This window comes from Schistocerca serialis, chromosome 6 (assembly GCF_023864345.2).
Source record: "Schistocerca serialis cubense isolate TAMUIC-IGC-003099 chromosome 6, iqSchSeri2.2, whole genome shotgun sequence".
Classification (NCBI taxonomy): Eukaryota; Metazoa; Arthropoda; class Insecta; order Orthoptera; family Acrididae; genus Schistocerca; species Schistocerca serialis.
The window spans coordinates 563,596,916-563,610,302 of record NC_064643.1 but is presented as its reverse complement, the minus strand read 5'-3'; the positions used below and the strand labels follow the sequence as shown (position 1 = coordinate 563,610,302).

At 42.9% G+C, this 13,387-nt stretch overlaps 1 protein-coding gene across 3 annotated transcripts in view; it reads left to right on the top strand.

Moving 5' to 3' along the window:
- LOC126483917 (asparagine synthetase [glutamine-hydrolyzing]) overlaps positions 1-11,739 on the top strand; it is a 229,300-nt gene extending 217,561 nt beyond the window's left edge. For all 3 annotated transcript variants that reach the window (XR_007587788.1, XM_050107190.1, XM_050107191.1), the window contains exon 12: positions 11,035-11,739. The gene's annotated coding sequence lies outside the window, so the exon portion shown is untranslated. The remainder of the gene's footprint in view (positions 1-11,034) is intronic.
- Positions 11,740-13,387: the final 1,648 nt, after the last annotated feature.

The following is a 13,387-nucleotide window of genomic DNA, read 5'->3' as shown; positions in this document are numbered from 1 at the left end:
TTCAGTACCTCATCGGATCTAATAGGTCCCAGATCTTCTGCTCATAATCTTTGGTTTTCATTATGATGGTCACATTTCCCTTATCAGCAGGCAGTACCAATATACTCTTGTTGGCATTAAGGTTCTTAATAGCTTGTACATCTTCTTTCTGTAGGTTGCAATCTGGTGGTTTTGCTTGGCACAGTATCCTGGCTGTTTCAGTGTGTATCTTCTCTGTTCTTTCCCAAGGAAGGGTCTGAATGGCCACTTCGGTATTAGCAATGATGTCCTCCATAGGTATAGTTCTTGGGATGATAGCGAAATTCCCTCCTTTTTGAAGGATGGACACTTCCTCTTTGGTCAATTGTTGTTCAATGAGGCTGACCACTGTGCATGACTTGTTGGGAATCGCCTTGTCTGTCTGCTTCTGGCGTCTTGCAAACTTTTCTTATGTCGCTCAGTACAGCTTCAGCAAGAAACAAGAAAGCCTCAAGGTAAATGTATCCTACCTTTTCATTCTGCAGCAAATGACCATCACAGATAGCAAGAGAACCGCACCGGAAATGACCAGAGAGAAGCCCTTGGACATTGCTGCACCAGGTACATACAGTCTGGGGCTGCGATCTGGGCTCCAGTCCACCACTAGCAATGGAGGGTGAAACTTTGCTTTCAAAATGTCAGAAAAATCATCAAACGAATGTTGGCCAAAGAATTTGAGACAGAAGCCAACAGGCAGTTTGCAAACAAGTGGCCACGAAAGCCTTAATAATTTTGTAAAGCACCCTGTAATTTGGAAGACTTGCAATCTGGTGCATGCTGCACAATTTTATAATGAAGCAGAGGGCTTGTATGTAATGTCCGATGTTGCTCACATGATCCTCGCAGATATCTACATCTACATGAGGTGCATGGCCTAGGGTAAGCCCCATTATACCAGTTATTAGGGTTTCTTCCTGTTCCATTCACATGTGGTGTGCAAAAAGGATGATTGTTTGAATGCCTCTGTGCATGCAGTAATTATTCTAATCTTATCCTCATGATCCCTGTGGGAGAGATACATAGGGGGTTGTAGTATATCACTGGAGTAATCATTCGAAACTGGTTCTTGAAACTTTGCTAATAGACTTTCTCAGAATAGTTTATGTCTGTCTTCAGGAGTCTGGCAGTTCAGTTCCTTCCATATCTCTGAGACACTCTCCCATAGGTGAAACAAACCTGTGACCATTTGTGCTGCCCTTGTCTGTATATGTCCAATATCCTGTGTATGAGTCCTATCTGGTACGGGTCCCACACACTTGAGCAGTATTCTAGGATGGGTTGCGTGAGTGATTTGTAAGCAATCTCTTTTGTAGAGTGACTGCTCTTCCCCAGTCCTCTACCAGTAAACCGAAGTCTAGCACCTGCTTTACCCATGACTGAACCTATGTGATCATTCCATTCCATGCCTGCTGATAAGGGAAATGTGACCCTACAAAGTTTTACAGCCAGGTATTTGTATGAGTTGGCTGATTCCAACAGTGACTCATGGATATTATAGTCATGGGATACTACTTTTTTGTTTTGTGAAGTGCAAAATTTTACATTTTTGAAGATTTAGGCCAAGTTGCCAATCTCTGCACCATGTTGAACTCTTGTCAAGATCTAACTCAATATTTATGCAATGTCTTTCTTCATTCTAGATAACTGCATCATCTGCAAAAAGCCTAATTTTACTATTAATATTGTCTGCAAAGGCATTAATGTTTAACATGACCAGCAAGGATCCCAACACACTTCCCTGGGGCACACTTTACATCTTACAATGACACTCCATCCAAGATAACATGCGTGTCCTCCATACCAAAGATTCCTCAATAAAGACACAAATTTCTCTTGGTATCCCATACAATCGTACTTTTGTCAATAAGCGTAGTTGCGGTACTATGCCAAATGCTTTTTGGAAATCAAGAAACACAGCATCTGCTTAGTTGCCTTGATCCAAAGCATTCAGTACATTATGTTAGAAAAGTGTAAGTTGGGTTTCACATGATCAATGATTTCGAAATCCTTGCTGGCTGGCATTGAAGTGGTCATTCTTTTCAAGATACCTCATTATGTTTGAACTCAGAATATGCTCTAAGATTGTATAACAAATTGATGTCAAGGATATTGGACAGTAGTTTTGTGAATCACTTCTACTGTCTTTCTTGTAGAGGGGTGTGACCTGTGCCTTTTTCCAAGAACTGACTGGGCACTGTTTTTCATTTGAGGGATCCACAATAAATTATAGCTAGAAGAGGAGCTAACTCAGCTGCAAATTCAGTACAGAATCTGATGGATTCCATAGGGGCCTGGAGCTTTGTTCAATTTTAATGATTTCAGCTGTTTCTAATCACCACTGACACTAATACCTATTTCACTCATCTTTTCAGCGGTACGAGGATTAAATTGGGGCAATTTGCTGGGGTTTTCCTTTGTAAAGGAACATTTGAAAATGGAGTTAAGCATTTCAGCTTTTGCTTTGCTACCCTCAGGAACTGAAACTGTCTCATTTGCTAAGGACTGGAGTACATCAACATACACAAGGGTTATTCAGAAAGTAAGTTCTAAGTATCGGTGAAAATCCAATGAAGCTTTGCACAGATGTGTTTGCCAGTATCTAGGGTATGCTCGTCGATCGCATCACATTGCTCTTTTCCATTGTGGGAGCACAGTGAGCACATAAAGATACCTAGAAAATAGTGTATCCCGCCAAGTGTGGGTCCACGCTGGGGGATTTTGCCCGATTTCATGTAGCCCACATAATGTAACTGTCATGCAATGCAATTCCTTCTTCATGACAATTCTCCTCATCACACTGCAAGGGCAATGAAGATCCTCCTATAGCAGTTTCAATGTGAAGTCTTTGATCACCCACCATACAGCCCGAACATGGCTCCCTCTAAATTATATCTGTGCACAAATGGACGCCTGGCCATGAAGACATTTTGGCGCAGACAACGAACTGCATACCAGTGTAGAGAACTGGCAGCTACCTTCTATGATGAGTGTTTGCAAAATTGGTATAATGCTGTAACACGTCTAAATCGGACTGGTGACTATGCAGAGAAGTAGCTGGAAGGTGTAGCTAACTGGTGCAAAAATCACATTTCTGATATTCACGCTGGTTTCCATAATGATTGATCTCGTTTTCAAGCAGTTGATGAAAACTTAATGTTACTGTCACCATATTGCATAAGCTGACGATAGTGTGCTGCTAGTTACACATTTTCACAAATGACAATGTCCCTGGATCTTCTAATGTAGCAAATGAAACATTTGGACCAAACCATGACAGCAAAAAACTTTGTGATGGAGCACATCCATTACCTTAAAGCTGTAACATGCTGCTGCAATGAATCTTGATTCTATTTAACTTCCTTGAATAATGGGAAGACCAGTGACAGTACACTGAACAACACTGATGATGTGGGATTTTTCTGCCACTTTTTTAAAATTTAGTCACACACTTTCTGTTGTTGGTCCTGTTGTAGGAGCTGTTGTTGGTGGTCTTCTTGTGCAACCATCTGTTTCTGCTGAAGTGACATTAAGTGGTGCTGCTGCTGCTGCTGTAACAATTGCTCCATAATTGCCTTGTCTATGATATCCACACAGTGAATCCGAGATACTTATTTCTAACCAAATATCAGCCCTATGCAAAGAGTTATTTTGAACACACAACAGTCACTTCAAGTGTGAATACACACAACAGCTCAAAATTGTGGTCCATACACTAGTCCACAGCACGTCAACAGCATAGTTACAGTCAGTTCGAATAACATCCACAAACATGGTCATGGTAGCACAGAAAAAAATCAAACAGTGGAAAATCGAGGATGGAATATAACAATATAATGAAAAGGATCAGCATATAGTGGAGATGCTGAGTCACAGAAAGGCACAACAAAAAAGCTTTCGGCCAACAAGGCCTTTGTCAAAATTAGACAACATACAAACACACACACACAATCACACCAAGCAAATGACATACATGACCACAGTCTCTGGCAGTTGGAGCCGGACTGCAGTCTGGCTCTAGCTTCCAGAGACTGTGGTCATGTGTGTATGAGTTGCATTTGCATGAGTGTGTATGTTGTCTAATTTTGAGAAAGACCTTGTTGGCCAAAAGCTAAATGTGTGATGACAGTCTTTTTGTTGTGCCTTTCTGCGACTCAGCACCTCCCTGACAGCACAGAGGTCCAGTAGGTATCTAGCATGAGGAACATGGTGAACAGTTAACTCCAAGTGAAGTGCTGAAGCTGCTACAGCATATACGGCATAGCCTAACTGTACTATGTCCTCTGATGAGAGACTACCCACAGTTGCCTTTTTGTCTCTGGTCTGATGTAACATACCTGATCTATTCCACAGTAGTCCCACACCACTTGAATCAACTCTTCCAAAAGCCCCCCCCCCCCCCCCCCCCCCCCACACACACACACATGAAATATTTATAGTCTGGACAGTGCTGGTTTTTCTCAAGAGTAACATAATCATCACATTTCACTTACCAGGGCAGTACTAAGATATTTAGAAAGTGGATTAATCTTTTGGACTTGTGGCAACACAAAAAAAACAATGAACAAATGTGCCTCTTTGGAAATTATTGTCTTTGTTGTACTGTCAACTATTGTTTTCATGTCTCATGCTGTGGTGTAAAGTGTACTCTGATTGCATTGTGTGTACAAGAGTTAATAAAGTGACTTCAGTACTTGAGTATCATTAGTACTCGCTGGCACCTGAATAACTACTGACTGACAACAACAAATAATCTCATATATTTAATATATTTCTTGCTTTGTAATTTTGTGTTAGCTCTATGAAACAGTTATTTCACTAAATTTCTCTCATACTGATCCATTCCAGTATGAAAATAACGGAATTGATACCCATATTTCAACAGCTAACAAAGGTGTGAAAACATGTTGCTTTGTTTCATGAGCCCTTCATCATGACTTGTATAGGGGAAAAAATTACAAATACCTTTAAGTCAAAGTTATGTACCACCCTGTATATATTATCTTAAAACACTGGACAGGGAGACTAAGATTTCACTACAGTAAGCAAGTCCAAGTGGGTATAGGTATCAATAGTCATGAATATAATAGAGGGAAACATTCCATTTGGGAAAAATATATCTAAAAGCAAAGATGATGTGACTTACCAAACGAAAGTGCTGGCAGGTCGATAGACACACAAACAAACACAAACATACACACAAAATTCAAGCTCTCACAACAAATGGTTGCTTCATCAGGAAAGAGGGAAGGAGAGGGAAAGACGAAAGGATGTGGGTTTTAAGGGAGAGGGTAAGGAGTCATTCCAATCCCGGGAGTGGAAAGACACACACACACACACACACACACACACACACACACACAAGCAGACATTAGTAAAGGCAAAGAGTTTGGGCAGAGATGTCAGTCCTGGCGGAAGTACAGAGGCAAAGATGTTGTTGAAAGACAGGTGAGGTATGAGCGGCGGCAAATTGAAATTAGCGGAGATTGAGGCCTGGCGGATAAGGAGAACAGAAGATATACTGAAGGGCAAGTTCCCATCTCTGGAGTTCTGACAGGTTGGTGTTAGTGGAAGTATCCAGGTAACACGGATGGTGTAACACTGTGCCAAGATGTGCTGGCCATGCACCAAGGCATGTTTAGCCACAGGGTGACCCTCATTACCAACAAACACTGTCTGCCTGTGTCCGTTCATGCGAATGGACAGTTTGTTGCTGGTCATTCCCACATAGAAAGCTTCACAGTGTAGGCAGGTCAGTTGGTAAATCACGTGGGTGCTTTCATACGTGGCTCTGCCTTTGATCGTGTACACCTTCCGGGTTACAGGACTGGAGTAGGTGGTGGTGGGAGGGTGCATGGGACAGGTTTTACACCGGGGGTGGTTACAAGGGTAGGAGCCAGAGGGTAGGGAAGGTGGTTTGGGGATTTCATAGGGATGAACCAAGAGGTTACGGAGGTTAGGTGGACGGCGGAAAGACACTCTTGGTGGAGTGGGGAGGATTTCATGAAGGATGGATCTCATTTCAGGGCAGGATTTGAGGAAGTCGTATCCCTGCTGGAGAGCCACATTCAGGGTCTGATCAAGTTCCAGAAAGTATCCTGTCACAAGTGGGGCACTTTTGGGTTTCTTCTGTGGGAGGTTCTGGGTTTGAGGAGATGAGGAGGTGGCTCTGGTTATTTGCTTCTGTACCAGGTCGGGAGGGTAGTTGCGGGATGCGAAAGCTGGTTTCAGGTTGTTGGTGTATTCCCCCTCCCCCCCCCCCCCCCCCCCCCCCCAATGCCTGCCCCCCGCCCCCACTTTCAACACTACCGCTGCTATAATATCCACCGTTTCCAGTTCACAAACAGTTCCTTTCAGCTATTAAACAGCCATTTGGCTAGTTCTAATCTTTCACTTTTTTTCCATTTCCTTTTTTCCCACATCACTGATCTTTTTTAGCCGCTTCCCACAGGTTTTAACATCATACACCAACAACCTGAAAACAGCTTTCGCATCCCGCAACTACCCTCCCGACCTGGTTCAGAAGCAAATAACCAGAGCCACTTCCTCATCTCCTCAAACCCAGAACCTCCCACAGAAGAACCGCAAAAGTGCCCCACTTGTGACAGGATACTTTCTGGAACTGGATCAGACTCTGAATGTGGCTCTCCAGCAGGGATACGACTTCCTCAAATCCTGCCCTGAAATGAGATCCATCCTTCATGAAATCCTCCCCACTCCACCAAGAGTGTCTTTCCGCCGTCCACCTAACCTTCGTAACCTCTTGGTTCATCCCTATGAAATCCCCAAACCACCTTCCCTACCCTCTGGCTCCTACCCTTGTAACCGCCCCCCGGTGTAAAACCTGTCCCATGCACCCTCCCACCACCACCTACTCCAGTCCTGTAACCCGGAAGGTGTACACGATCAAAGGCAGAGCCACGTGTGAAAGCACCCACGTGATTTACCAACTGACCTGCCTACACTGTGAAGCTTTCTATGTGGGAATGACCAGCAACAAACTGTCCATTCGCATGAACGGACACAGGCAGACAGTGTTTGTTGGTAATGAGGGTCACCCTGTGGCTAAACATGCCTTGGTGCACGGCCAGCACATCTTGGCACAGTGTTACACCGTCCAGGTTATCTGGATACTTCCCACTAACACCAACCTGTCAGAACTCCGGAGATGGGAACTTGCTCTTCAGTATATCTTCTGTTCTCCTTATCCGCCAGGCCTCAATCTCCGCTAATTTCAATTTGCCGCCGCTCATACCTCACCTGTCTTTCAACAACATCTTTGCCTCTGTACTTCCGCCTCGACTGACATCTCTGCCCAAACTCTTTGCCTTTACAAATGTCTGCTTGTGTCTGTGTATGTGCGGATGGATATGTGTGTGTGTGTGTGTGTGTGTGTGTGTGTGTGTGTGTGTGTGTGTGTGGGCGCGCGCGCGCGCGATCGCCAGTGTATACCTGTCCGTTTTCCCCCCTAAGGTAAGTCTTTCCACTCCCGGGATTGGAATGACTCCTTACCCTCTCCCTTAAAACCCACATCCTTTCGTCTTTCCCTCTCCTTCCCTCTTTCCTGATGAAGCAACCATTTGTTGTGAGAGCTTGAATTTTGTGTGTATGTTTGTGTTTGTTTGTGTGTCTATCGACCTGCCAGCACTTTCGTTTGGTAAGTCACATCATCTTTGTTTTTAGATATATCAATAGTCATGCATAGATGAAGATGCTTGTATAGGGTAGGTTAGTGTGGAGAGCTGCATCAAACTAGTCTTTGCACTTAATACCACAACAAAATCCTTCCTCTTGGGCTTTTAACTCTCCTGGGAGTATTAGTGACTGTAGTAATGTCCAGGTAATTTCCAAAGTGAATTGTATTGTGTTTTAAGATATACTGAATTAAGCATTGCTGCTACCATATTTTATGGACTATAAGATGCATCTTAATTTTTAAGCAGTTTAAAAAAATAACATTTTTGCCACTTTTATATAAGATTGTCTTCACTGCTGTTGAGAGGGACACTTGTGCTGCATTTCCTGAAAGATTTAACAATTTTGTCTTCTCTCACTCTAGACCGTGACTGTTTTATCCACTGATGCACTTGTTTAACTGTAGGTCATTTTAAATCTCCCTTCAGCGTAAATTCATTTTAGGTTTCATTCATCATCCATTTGTTCCATTCCTCTCTCTTACACACTTTAAATGATTTATTTATAGAGACATCAAGATGTTGCAGTTGTGAAGCACGTACTCCTGGAAAAACAGCAAGCTCTATATTTCTGTGTCCCAGTTTCTCTTTCACAGAATTTTTCAAATGATTACTTAACTGACCTAGCACGAGAAGAGAACTCTTCTTCAATAAAGCCCCTTTACGTTTCTCTCACACACTTGTTAATCCATAATTTTTTACCAGCCTCGTCCATCCAATCCTTTTCATGTACATGTACAACACCAGCTGGCAGTATTCCAGAAGGTTTTGGGATTGTTTTGCACTGGAAAATGATCATTGGATTAAGTTTAGTACTGCCAGCACAGCACAGAAGGAGAACAGTATTGTGCCTCTTTTCATGACCACTTGTTTTTAGAGTTGCAGTTTTAGCATCTTTTTGTGGCATTTTCTGAGATATTTTGGTTTTGGTTCCCATGCTAAGTCTATATGCTTCATAAATCTGTAGCACCAGCCAACTGCACTCTTAAAGCCTGTTAAGTTCCACTATAACACTCGCGTAAGAGCATGTATCTGTACCATTTTCGTATTAATTCCAATGCCATTTTGACGGTGTCCTTGAATCCATTTCCATATGTCATCTTCTAGATGTGACCCTTTTTGCATTCAATCCTCTATTTGCACATTTAATATTCCTCATTTTTATCAGTTCTTCTTTACTAGCCTGCCAATTGTGACTGGTTTTTTCTGTTGGTGGAGGGCCGAAATGCCACTCACCTGCTCTGTTTCCATGTTCTTTTGCATATGCTGTTACTTTCAATTTGTGGCCTGCATCACATGAGTACCTTTTATTTTTTACTTCAATACAAAACTAACTACTAACAACAATATTGTACTGATAGAAATCACAAATACACTCCTGGAAATGAAAAAAAGAACACATTGACACCGGTGTGTCAGACCCACCATACTTGCTCCGAACACTGCGAGAGGGCTGTACAAGCAATGATCACACGCACGGCACAGCGGACACACCAGGAACCGCGTTGTTGGCCGTCGAATGGCGCTAGCTGCGCAGCATTTGTGCACCGCCGCCGTCAGTGTCAGCCAGTTTGCCGTGGCATACGGAGCTCCATCGCAGTCTTTAACACTGGTAGCATGCCGCGACAGCGTGGACATGAACCGTATGTGCAGTTGACGGACTTTGAGCAAGGGCGTATAGTGGGCATGCGGGAGGCCGGGTGGACGTACCGCCGAATTGCTCAACACGTGGGGCGTGAGGTCTCCACAGTACATCGATGTTGTCGCCAGTGGTCGGCGGAAGGTGCACGTGCCCGTCGACCTGGGACCGGACCGCAGCGACGCACGGATGCACGCCAAGACCGTAGGATCCTACGCAGTGCCGTAGGGGACCGCACCGCCACTTCCCAGCAAATTAGGGACACTGTTGCTCCTGGGGTATCGGCGAGGACCATTCGCAACTGTCTCCATGAAGCTGGGCTACGGTCCCGCACACCGTTAGGCCGTCTTCCGCTCACGCCCCAACATCGTGCAGCCCGCCTGCAGTGGTGTCGCGACAGGCGTGAATGGAGGGACGAATGGAGACGTGTCGTCTTCAGCGATGAGAGTCGCTTCTGCCTTGGTGCCAATGATGGTCGTATGTGTGTTTGGCGCCGTGCAGGTGAGTGCCAAATCAGGACTGCATACGACCGAGGCACACAGGGCCAACACCCGGCATCATGGTATGGGGAGCGATCTCCTACACTGGCAGTACACCACTGGTGATCGTCGAGGGGACACTGAATAGTGCACGGTACATCCAAACCGTCATCGAACCCATCGTTCTACCATTCCTAGACCGGCAAGGGAACTTGCTGTTCCAACAGGACAATGCACGTCCGCATGTATCCTGTGCCACCCAACGTGCTCTGGAAGGTGTAAGTCAACTACCCTGGCCAGCAAGATCTCCGGATCTGTCCCCCATTGAGCATGTTTGGGACTGGATGAAGCGTCGTCTCACGCAGTCTGCACGTCCAGCACGAACGCTGGTCCAACTGAGGCGCCAGGTGGAAATGGCATGGCAAGCCGTTCCACAGGACTACATCCAGCATCTCTACGATCGTCTCCATGGGAGAATAGCAGCCTGCATTGCTGCGAGAGGTGGATATACACTGTACTAGTGCCGACATTGTGCATGCTCTGTTGCCTGTGTCTATGTGCCTGTGGTTCTGTCAGTGTGATCATGTGATGTATCTGACCCCAGGAATGTGTCAATAAAGTTTCCCCTTCCTGGGACAATGAATTCACGGTGTTCTTATTTCAATTTCCAGGAGTGTATCTTTCACTTCAAGTTCACTGGCACTGTAGACTGCAATGATGCGTTTTAGTCTACAAAGTGTTCTTCGTTTGTGGTGGCAGGGCGGGAGAGAGACAGTGTTAGCAAGCTCATCAGCCCCTGCAACTTGTGTTTGTCGCATCAGTGCACTGCTGCTGTCTCCAGTTGAATTCAATTTTGCCAAATAGAGAGATGTTTCCCGTAGCAGCGAATATATGACCATTTTTAAGACTGGCAGGAACTTTAAATTGAACCCTGGTCATTTTAAATTAATTCTGTTTACAACATGCACACGAATTTTGGAGGCAATTTTTCTAAGAAAAAATTGCATCTTATAGACCGTAAAATCCAGTGTATAGCATTCATGACATTGTTCATACTATTCCACTTATTGCTGTTTCAAACTCATAAAACTGTGGGAATTATTAACTCACTGAATGCTGTGTTATTTAACTCTTATCACCAAATAAAACTTGTAAAAAATTGTTCTTATCAGATTATTATTTACATACATCGATTTTTATGTTTCAGGAATTGTTGCAGATGGTAAGGAACTCTATTTTGCAGCAAAAGGGTGTTGCAGCAGACAACTTAAAATGCTTGAAGTGGTGAATTAATAAGACTATTTTATTGTTTTGAAGATGACCATATTCCACTTTTTAATAATTTGTGTATGTGTATGATTTAAAGATTTTGTAATAAGTTTAAAGCCGCAGTACAGACCTCTATGATAGTACATAGTCCTACCATTCAAACACTTTCTCATAGGTTTCTATTGAGTTATCTTCTTTTGCTCTGTGCTCTGTCTGCCTGTGGTTATACCTTCGTTTCTATTAATAAATGTTTGCAAACATTACATTATTAGCAGTAACAACAGGAATAATGAGACACAGTGAAAACTCATTTTGTAGTCCTCTTTACAACTGCTTTGCCTGCTTCTTTGATGGAGTACATGTGAACCAGTGTTAGTTTTAAGTCCGAAAGTTGCCATAGGGACCCTTCCATTGTATTAATCTTTTGTTTTTGTATCGTATTCTACCACTTTATCTTGGGGTGTTCAAAGAGTTCGGAATACTACCTTAACAATACCATTTTTGTAAACTGCATTGTTATATTTAAATTTGAAGTGCTCAGTGCATTTTTACTGTTGTGATTATTCCATGAAGATGTAGAAAAAGTGAGAAAAACAAATAGAGAATATATATTTTACAGAATAAATTGTATTCACTCCATTGACCCTACATGAAATAGTTCTTTAGGACGTGGTGTACACTACTTTTATTCTTTACCCTTATAGCCTATTATCTGAGAACTAAAATAGACCACACAATTCATATTTTCATGGATAATAATAAGTGCACATATTAATTACATATTCCTGGTACTTATTAAAAGAAATTCTTAACACTACAACTACTTTCTACCACAGTGAAACTACATTTGAACCTCTTAATGAATTACCCAGTTACTAATAGTACTGTTAGTAATACGGGTTTTGTTCAGTCTTTGTTCACTTATTAGTAAATCCTAACTGTAGATGGTTGTTTCTGTTACTGGACCCATCCTCATAATACCCTTGTCAACAGCCAATGTCTGCTGGATTCCTTGGGCAGAAGACAGCTTGTCAGCAGCGTTTCCAAAATAACAAGCGATTCCATGATTCACTGTGATGTCTTAAAATCCACACTTCACTTCTGCCAACACAATGTAGATTGTAAATAGTCTTCACGGGTTTGCCGCCGAATGACATTGTGCAAATTCGCAATATTTCCTTGGAGCAACTGTCCACCACCAGCAAGTTTCAACCATCTGAAGATGTCAGATAGTTGCTCTGAGGAAATATTGGGAATTTGCACAATGTCATATGGCAGTAAACCTGTGAAGACTATTTACAACATATCCGCTGGGAAAGCTTGAAGAGATACACAGTGTAAATTATTGAAAAACCTTTACATTCAGTCGTCGCCAACCTCGGTTGTCTTCTCTACCTGTGAGTATGTTGCCTAGCCTGGATGGCAGGATGCTGATATGTGGTTGAATGCCTCAAAGTCTTCCTTGGCATACCAGGATACTGCGGTTGCAGTATCATCCAAGATTTCTCAGTGTCGCTTTGGGATCCAACATCCTTAATTCCCATGGTGTGAGTCGCAAACAATTGAACGCCATTTTCATCCACAAATTAATACAGTAATTTCCAAATATGTAAAGACTGAAGTACACAATACATTGATGACCATTATTACAACATCATGTTGTGGCACTGTCTACGTCAACAGACAGCACAAAAAAATCTATAGCCATCCTGTAGACAATGAGGTGCCGTAAACTCTCTCTCAACTGATGAGCACTAATTGGAACAAAACCCTCCACTTCAAGAATACTGTGTAACAGTTTGTACATACTGTTTCCTAATAAATTAACAAGAAACACTGAAGCAGAGCAATATGAAAGGTTTCTCGCAATTAACTTTGGTTTAACATTTGAATTTATCATAATGAATACATAAAAGAATGCTGACTCCTCCACTGTAGATTGAAAATTGAGCAACATACATGTCAATACGACTTCAGGATCAACTCTCGTTGTATAGAAAGAGTAAGCCCGCCGCCCCCCCCCCCCCCCCCCCCCCTCCTCTCCAAACATAGCACAACAAATGTTTATATTCACATTACTTAATATGCACTACATGTGTCTTAGCATTATATTTGACTTGTCAGTTTGAATCATTGTCATAGCAGGATTAGTTTACTGGAAAACATGGTTGAAATACTATGAAAAAAATAAAGCACTAAAAAGGCATAGTTGGATGTAAATGTAACTTTGTGCATGTAAACACCACCGATGGGTATGTACATGATTCGCCGCAATTCTCAGTGATAGGTAG